We start from the raw sequence: 8,918 nt of genomic DNA, 5'->3' as shown, positions 1-8,918 counted from the left end.
CAGTGGAAAACTTTTTAGAAGCTTTTAATTTTATTTCGATAATAGCAAGTTATGGGTCATGTTGTCCTAACTTTCATCTTCCTTTTAAAAATTGAGCAGATATTAAAACTGGAAAAATGATTGGATTAATCTCATTCATTTATTGTCAGAATAAGATTGTTTCTTGCTATATCCTGTATTATTTTCAGTTTTTGTCATCAGTTGAGAATAGTTATATTATTTCACAAAGATCCTTCTGGATTTCCCATTTCTCCCATCATTTTATTTTGTTTTATTTATGTTTTATTTTATTTTAAAGGGGAGGTCATGTAGAAAATCAGGCTTATAATCTCACAAATACAGCATCCCTTGTTTGATATTTGGATCTTTCTTCTTTCACTTTGGCAAGAAATACTGTGGGAATAAGTTTTTCTGCCAAGTATCAGTTATTTAAATATTTCATTACCTCACAAAATAAAAAAGAAGATGGAAAAAATTAGCTTCCCAAGACAATTGGACAAAGACAAATTCCTGATTTATCAGAAGACTGTTTTTTAGAACAACACTAGAATTTTTAAATACTTTTTAAAAAATTTCTAGAGGTATTTATACTACTAAATTAATTCAAATGTTGACAACTGAAAACATAGTTTTCTAAGTAGGAAACATTTGGTATCAAAAAAGAACTTTTTCCCACAAAAGCAAAAACAAAACAGAATAACAGCAAAGCATCAGTCTAAATATGTTATTAGAAGAAAGGAAAACATACATACATACCCACCCACACACAAACAGTTTTCTGTGATCTTAATGCCTCCTGCCATTTTCTTGTTACCCTTATATTTCTAATTAAAAATTTGTAGTGACAGTAGTTACAAGAAGAGCTTGGTGTGGTGTGTGTGTGTGTGTCTATGAAAGCAAAAACTGAGCAAAACTAGAGATACTATATAAAATTAACTGCTTTTCATGTGCTAAATTTTTTGTTTTAACTTTTATAAAATACAACTTTGTTTTTGGTGGAGAGCCATAAACCTAAAGATTTTGGTCTTTAAACTTAGAATTATAAGTTAACTAAGAAGATCTAAATTTACTCCTCCAAATATATTATCTGATTGATCTGGCAAGAAACAGTCAAACTATTTCAAGTGAAACACACACTGACAGTTTCATAATGATTTTACCCACCACTTTATAAATGGGGCCTCAATGTCTTTATTGACAAGCCTGCTAAAAACATGACTTAAAAAAAAAAAAGAATAAAAGAAAAATAAAAGACTAATGTATTTTGCAAAAGAATCTTATTAGGACATTTCCCACAATGATGGGGTATTTAAGATTGTTTCTTTTGGACCTAGATCAAGGTTCTTTATTACTGATAGTTTCAGAATATCCTTGCTTTAAATCCATGTCAGCCATCTGACAAACCCATAGCAAGGAAACATATTGTCAAGTTTCAGTATATTATTATTTAATTATATTTTAATTTCCTAATGACAGATGGAATCTCCTTTATGCGAAATTGCTTTATGCCTGATTTTAAATTTCTATGTTGAAATAAATTCCTCCATTTTAACCTAGAATAACCAATTTCTGAATGAAAAGCATGACGCCTCTGAGAAACTGGAGGTAGTGATAACTCTAGGATGCACTTCTCCTTGTGCAACTGAATATAATTTGAACACGTGTAGGTTTAGGTTACACATTGGTTCTTTGTCAGATTTAAAGATCTGACTTTAATGGGTAGAAAGATCATACTTTTAGACATTATCGAAAAGAAAAACCTTTTGATATCTTATCAACTACAATGTAAAAAAAATTTTATTGCAAGATGTTTGCTTTATAATATGTGCTGGTTTCTGCCATACATCAACATCAATCAGCAGCAGATATACATATGTCCCCTCCTTCTTGAATCTCCCTCCCATCTCCCACCCTATCCCACCTCTCTAGGTTGTCACAGAGCACTGGGTGGAGCTCCCTGCGCCATACAGCAAATTCCCACTGGCTATCTATTTTACATATGATAATGTATATGTTGGGGCTTCTATCTTAGCTCAGTCGGTAAAGAATCTGCCTGCAATGCAGGAGACCTGAGTTTGATTCCTGGGTCAGGAAGATCCCCTGAAGAAGGAAATGGCAACCCACTCCAATATTCTTGCCTGGAGAATCTCATGGACAAGGGAGCCTGGCAGGCTACAGTTCATGGTGTTGCAAGAGTCAAACACTACTTAGCGACTAAACCACCACCACCACCACCAATGTATATGTCTCCGTGCTACTCTCTCAATTCGTCCCACCCTCCCCACTCACACTGTGTCCATGGTCTGTTCTCTCTTGTTCACTGTGTCCTGCAAACACGTTCACCAGTACCATCTTTCTAGATTTCATACATGTGTGTTAATATACAATATCTGTCTTTCTCTCTGACTTAACTTCACTCTGTACAATAGGCTCTAGTTTTAGTCACCTCATTAGAACTGACTGACATGCATTCTTTTTAAAAGCTGAATAACATTCCATTGTATATATGTACCACAGTTTCTGTATCCATTCATCTGTCAATGGGCATTTAGGTTGCTTCCATGTCCTCAGTTCAGTTCAGTCACTCAGTTGTGTCTGACTCTTTGTGACCCATGGACTGCAGCATGCCAGGCTTCCTTGTCCATCACCAACTCCCTGAGCTTGCTCAAACTTGTGGCAATTGAATTGGTGATGCCATTCAACCATCTCATCCTCTGTCGTCCCTTTCTCCTCCGGCCTTCAATCGTTCCCAGCTTCAGGGTCTCTTCAAATGAGTCACAACTTAGCAACTAAACCACCACCACCACCACCACCAATGTATATGTCTCCATGCTACTCTCTCAATTCGTCCCACCCTCCCCACTCACGCTGTGTCCACAAACTGCTCTCTGTTCTCTATGTCTGCATGTCCATTGCTGTCCTGAAAATAGTTCTTCCCATCAGGTGGCCAAAGTATTGGAGCTTCAGCTTCAGCATCATTCCTTCCAATTAATATTCAGGGTTGATTTCCTTTAGGACTGACAGGTTTGATCTCCTTGCAGTCCAAGGGACTCTCAAAAGTCTTCTCCAACACCACAGTTCAAAAGCATCAATTCTTTAGCACTCAGCTTTCTTTATAGTCCAACTGTCACATCCATACATAACTAATAGAAAAACCATAGTTTTGACTAGATGGACCTTTGTTGGCAAATTAATGTCTCTGTTTTTTAATATGCTGTTTAGGTTGGTCTATGTCCTAGCTATTGTAAAAGAGTGCTGGAATGAACACTGGGCTACATGCATCTCTTTCAGGTATGGTTTTCTCAGGGTATATGCCTAGTAGTGGAATTGCTGAATCTTATGGTAGTCATATTCTTAGTTTTTAAAGGAATTCCCATACTGTTCTCCACAGTGGTTGTATCAATTACATTCCCACCAGCAGTGCACATCCTTGCCAGCATTTGTTGTTTGTAGATTTTTAAATGAATGCCATTCTGACTAGCATGAGGTGATAGCTCATTGTAGTTTTGATTTGCAGAATGGGAGAAAATAATTGCAAATGAAGCATATGACAAGGAATTGGTCTCCAAAATATACAAGCAGCTCATGCAGCTCAGTACCAGAAAAACTAACAACCCAAAATCAAAAAGTGGACAGGATACCTAAACATACGTTTCTCCAAAGAAGACAAACACGTGAAAAAATGCTCAATAACACTCATTATTAGAGAAATGCAAATCAAAACTACAGTTTTATGTAAGATGATACTATAAAGATAAAAAGAACAGACAATTATATTAGAAGTTAAAGAACAGACCCTAAGCATAATATAACAGTGACTTTAGCTGATAGTTATAGGGTTTCTTCTCTAATAATTATTTTTGGGACTATCCTCTGAAGGCTAGTTAATATAAAATTCTAAACATTTTCCTATACTAAAGATCAGGGAAATTGTGAATCAGATTAATTGCTATGCTATGCTAAGTCACTTCAGTCGTGTCCGACTCTGTGCGACCCCATAGACGGCAGCCCACCAGGCTCCCCCATCCCTGGGATTCTCCAGGAAAGAACACTGGAGTGGGTTGCCATTTCCTTCTCCAATGCATGAAAGTGAAAAGTGAAAATGAAGTCGCTCAGTCGTGTCTGACTCTTAGCGACCCCATGGACTGCAGCCTAACAGGCTCCTCCATCCATGGGATTTTCCAAGCAAGAGTACTGGAGTGGGGTGTCGTTGCCTTCTCCGTCAGATTAATTACACCCCTCAAATTCTAGGTGACATAGAACATTAAATATATATCTTGATTTTATTCATAAAAACAAATTTTAATGGAATTTAATCATTTTTAAATATTTGAAAGTAGTTTATTCTCTGGTATAATGACTCAGAAGGTGTTCTTCAAAATTAGCAATTTCTAAAATCGTTCCTTTTATAAAATTTGGTTTTAGTGACTATTGGATTATCTCCTTTTCTTGAACGACTTGGTTTAATCACAGACACACATACACACACAAACTTGTTACCTTATCAAATACATATATTTTTAATTTTGTTTCTTTGATAAATTTGGTCAGTATATTCACAGTCTGGGACGTGGGCAGAGGTAGATGCATGTTTTTGAGGCTGAAATATATACAATGGGAGGGGGACCTCCTCCTTGAGAAAAAGAATGCAAAACAACAACAACAAAAAATAGGCTCAGGATCTTGAAAGGCACTCTTGCTAGTGAGATGCCAGAATCTTATGCTTTATTGGCCTTTCAGAAATATTTCACTTAATATAGGCCATAGATTGGGGCCTGTATGTGAAATTTCAGTCCCCTGTCTAATCTCCTTGTTCTATTCTGCACTTGATTCCCAAAAGGAAAGGTTAATGTTGACAGTCAGACATTTATGAGATTAACATGCTAATGTGCTAATCTCTCTGTTTTTGTTTTTGTCTGAGTCCCTCTATTCCTCATTTTCTCTCTTTCTTTCTCTCTCTCTCCTCAAACTCTTCTTTAGTCTTTCTAGAAACTCTCTGCTATTGCTTCTTCTTTGTGTGTTCTTAGATTGAGACAAATCTTGAGAAAGTCTATAGGGAGCAATCATTTTGTTTTTATTGGGTAAGAAACTCTTACTTTTCGCCTTGTCTCTTGAAGTATTTTTTTCTCTGAACTCCTTCTCCCTTGTCATTGATGTTTTCAGGTAGAGAAGGCCAAGACTTACGTAGAGAGTTTAGGTCAAATGTATCAAATCCATAGCCAATTAGGTGATGAAAATGGGCAAAGAAGATCTTTTGGGTATGGGTATGAGAGCAGTGAGTGACAGAGATTGGAAGTTTTGCCTCATAGAGCAGCAAAGCTTCAGCTCTGGAAAAATGTTGCAGATTTGCCTATATTTCCTGGGGTCTAAATCTTTTTCTTTCTTCCCCAGAAAAAAATAACAGTATGGTTTTGAAATATAAAGTCTTCTGATTTTTAAATGTCTACAAATCCACATTTAAGAACACGGGCATGCTAAGTCTCTTCAGTCGTGTCCGACTCTTTCAGACCCCATGGACTATATATCCTGCCAGGATCCTGTGTCCATGGAATTCTCCAGGAAAGAATCCTGGAGTCAGTTTCCATGCCCTCCTCCAGGGGATCTTCCCAACCCAGGGATCAAACCTGTGTCTTTTGTGTCTCCTGCATTGGCAGGCAGGTTCTTTACCTCTAGCGCCACCTGGGAAGCCCTTTAAGAATACATTGAGGGCCAAAATGTATATTAACCATGAGTCTGTTCCAACTCATAGTCACTGAGTTCATAATTTCAGGTCTATAGGATATGGGTTAACAGGGCTGGCATTCCAATTAGGCTGGAGGCTACTTAAGTCTGTATATAGCTTAGGGAAGAGGAGCTTTGTTCTAGTCCAGCCTAGGTTTTCAGGGAATTTCCTACTGCATTGGAGGAATAAAGAACATTTATTTGTTTAGCCATAGCCACTGAATGTATATCTCTCCTCCAAGACTTCATATTGTGTGAATATCCAGTTAGAAACTGATAGATAGTGGTTGATAGCCAATGTTCAGAAATTCATGATCCTGGATTTCTAATAAAATACATTTCAATTTTACCTTTAAGATTATAACATGGCATGTGCTTTTCCTTTCACAAGATTTCTGTAACTTCCTCTTGGACTTTAGTTTTTTAACTCTGTAGCTGTGGCATTTCGTGGTTTCAAATCCATCCAGGAATGCCGTGCTATTGAGGATTTTCCTATTCCCACATTAAACACGAGAGCAGCATGATTATACAGAATGCATTTCCTGTCATGTGGCCTCTTGACATTTCCAGTATGCTCTATAGCTGAGCCTGGAAGGGTTTTTATGTAGTTGAAATCTCTTGCACACACACACACACACAAAAGCAGGTCTGGAATCTCATTTCTTTTTTCTCTAGGGAATATCCATGCTCTCAATTGACATCAACACATGATAGAAATTGGTCATTCCCTGATACAGTCATTCAGGAATTTTTGCTATTTTAAGGCCTATTATTATTTCCAGCAGTTGCTACTTCATCATTCAGCAAAATACAGCCATCCAGAACTTCCTGACATATCAGTAGTCCTGTTCAGAGCTTTAACTCCCCAGTAGTCAGGATTGTCACTGAATGCAGACATGCTAGGGGCAAGAGCTCATGGGCTTGGCTCTCACACAAAATGTGGTCCACTGGGCCTCAGCCCTAGCTCTTTACTTTCCCGAGGAGTCTAGGTTTCAGCAGCCTTGTCTAAGTAAAATCAAGCAGACTTTGAGACTGTACCCTGTTTCTGCTACTCCAGCTGCATCTGCAACTTCTTTTTGTGCAAAAAAAAAAAAAAAAAAGAAGAATACAAACAATATTGAAAACAGAGCAGAAAAATAAGCATGTAGAGTTAGCTGCAAAATACATGGGAGCAGAGAACAGAAAAGATGAGGAAGAGAAAAATAGCGGACTCAGAATGAGTCAAAAGAGGGAAGGAAGACATGCTCAGTTTCTAGCTGCTTTTTCTGCTTTGACTTCTAGAGAGTACTTGAGTGGCTCATAGAACTTCTTCAGTTTTACAGGAAGAAACTCAATGGGATGATTGTTTTAAATGACAGTTGTTTTTTTTTTTTCCCCCCCCTATTATACTGGTTTACTATAGATTTTACAACCATCTAGTTGCTAAATTAATGCTTCATAGGATGTAATGCTTGCTGATAGCCTGATCTTCCATTCTTCCTATAAATGCCTTTGTTTGACGTTTGAGGTTTTGGAATCTTTATGATTTTAAAGTATGGGTAACTAAAGATTCCTTAACTTAAGCACTATTACGTTTCTAGACATAGTTTTGTATGGATGTAGCTTTATATACATAAAAGTTTAACCAACTTCAGATAATAAAATGTTTTAAATCAACTGAGCATAGCTGGAAAGAGTATGTGAGTTCACTGCAGCTGTGAGTATTTTTTTTTTTTTAAGTAATTGAAAAGAGGTCATTTTCAACATAGTTTGGTGCATTATCAGTTTGTAGTAGGCAATACAGACTGATTCTGAGCTGTTGTTTTCTTCGATGACTAAGTTGTCATTTTTAATTAACTTTTGTTTTTCTTAAAGGCTAATTGCTTTTTTGAAAAAATTCAAGGTTACTTGATTGCCAGTGACAAGAGTATTATGGTTACATTAAAAAAAAAAATCCCAAACCTACCTAATTGTACAGAACTATATTACTTTTGATTTGTTTTACAATAAAGTATATATATATTTAAAACCAGAAAAACACATGTTTACTAATAATATTAGTAAAGTAAAATGCCTTGTTTCTGGCAAGAGGATCACTGCTAATGTGTTTAATGAAACATAAACAAATATTCATGGTTCTCTCAATTTAAAATATGTTTTATACCTCCTTTTCTTATGACTATCATAACTTTCTGGACAAATGCACTCTAGCAATTAAATGCTTTTACTGATACCTGCTGTTGGTGGGTATATGCTATAAGGATTTTCCCCTTTCCAGATCATACCATGAAGGGTGGGCACTGTGTCATCCACATTTTCTTATTGTTGTAAACACTGTATATAGTGTTTAGTGGAGGGATACCAATATGGTGTTGTCACTGGCTATAGAAAAGAAATTATTTTTTCTACAGAGCAAGTTGGGTCAAAGATTAAACAGCTAGTTAGGCTTGTTCCTGTTCTCGGAAGCAGTTAGTGAAATTAAGTACCTCAGAGCCTTAATCGAAATCTCCTGGACTGCTTGCTGGGGGCATGTGTTCTGCGCACCTACTGCGTGCCAGGCACTGTTTGCCACCGTGAACAAAACAGATTAAAAGGCGTTGTCCCCAGAGGGTGCAGATTCTGGTGGGAGAAGATAGATTATAACTAAGACAAATAAGTAAATTAAGTAGAATATTAGAAAGCTGTTGTGTGCTATGAGGAAAAAGTGAAACTGGAAGGGTAAGGGTGCAGGCAGATGTAGAAGAAGCACAATTTTAAGTAGATAGGCAGGAGATGGTGTGACTACAAAGATGATATTTAACAAAAACTTGAAGAGAGTGAAGAAATGAGCCCTAAGGATGCTTGGGGAAAGCATGCAGATAAAGACAATTATTGGTGTCTTCCTGGACTATCAAGGCCACTGGAGTGTAAGAAGACTGAGCCGAGGAAGGGACATAGGAAGTTAGGTGAGAGTGATGCAAAGTGCGGTGGACCTTAGAGGGCTTGTAAAGTCAGGGAGAGATCATGCTTTCAACTCCAAAGAAAATGGGAAGGGGGGCTGCTAAGGAGGAGGATGGCAGAAGCTCACTTAGGATCCACTAAGAACATTCCATTAAGCAGTTAATGGATGGAGGAGGAAGGAGCTGGGGGCACGGGGGATCATATAGGAGGGTATACGGCAATGGCTGAGGCACAAAGAGAGAATCTCATCAGTTACCTTTAACTTGTCTTGAGTTATC

This window comes from Bos indicus x Bos taurus, chromosome 2 (genome assembly GCF_003369695.1).
Source record: "Bos indicus x Bos taurus breed Angus x Brahman F1 hybrid chromosome 2, Bos_hybrid_MaternalHap_v2.0, whole genome shotgun sequence".
NCBI classification, from domain to species: Eukaryota; Metazoa; Chordata; class Mammalia; order Artiodactyla; family Bovidae; genus Bos; species Bos indicus x Bos taurus.
This window is presented reverse-complemented; position numbering follows the sequence as displayed.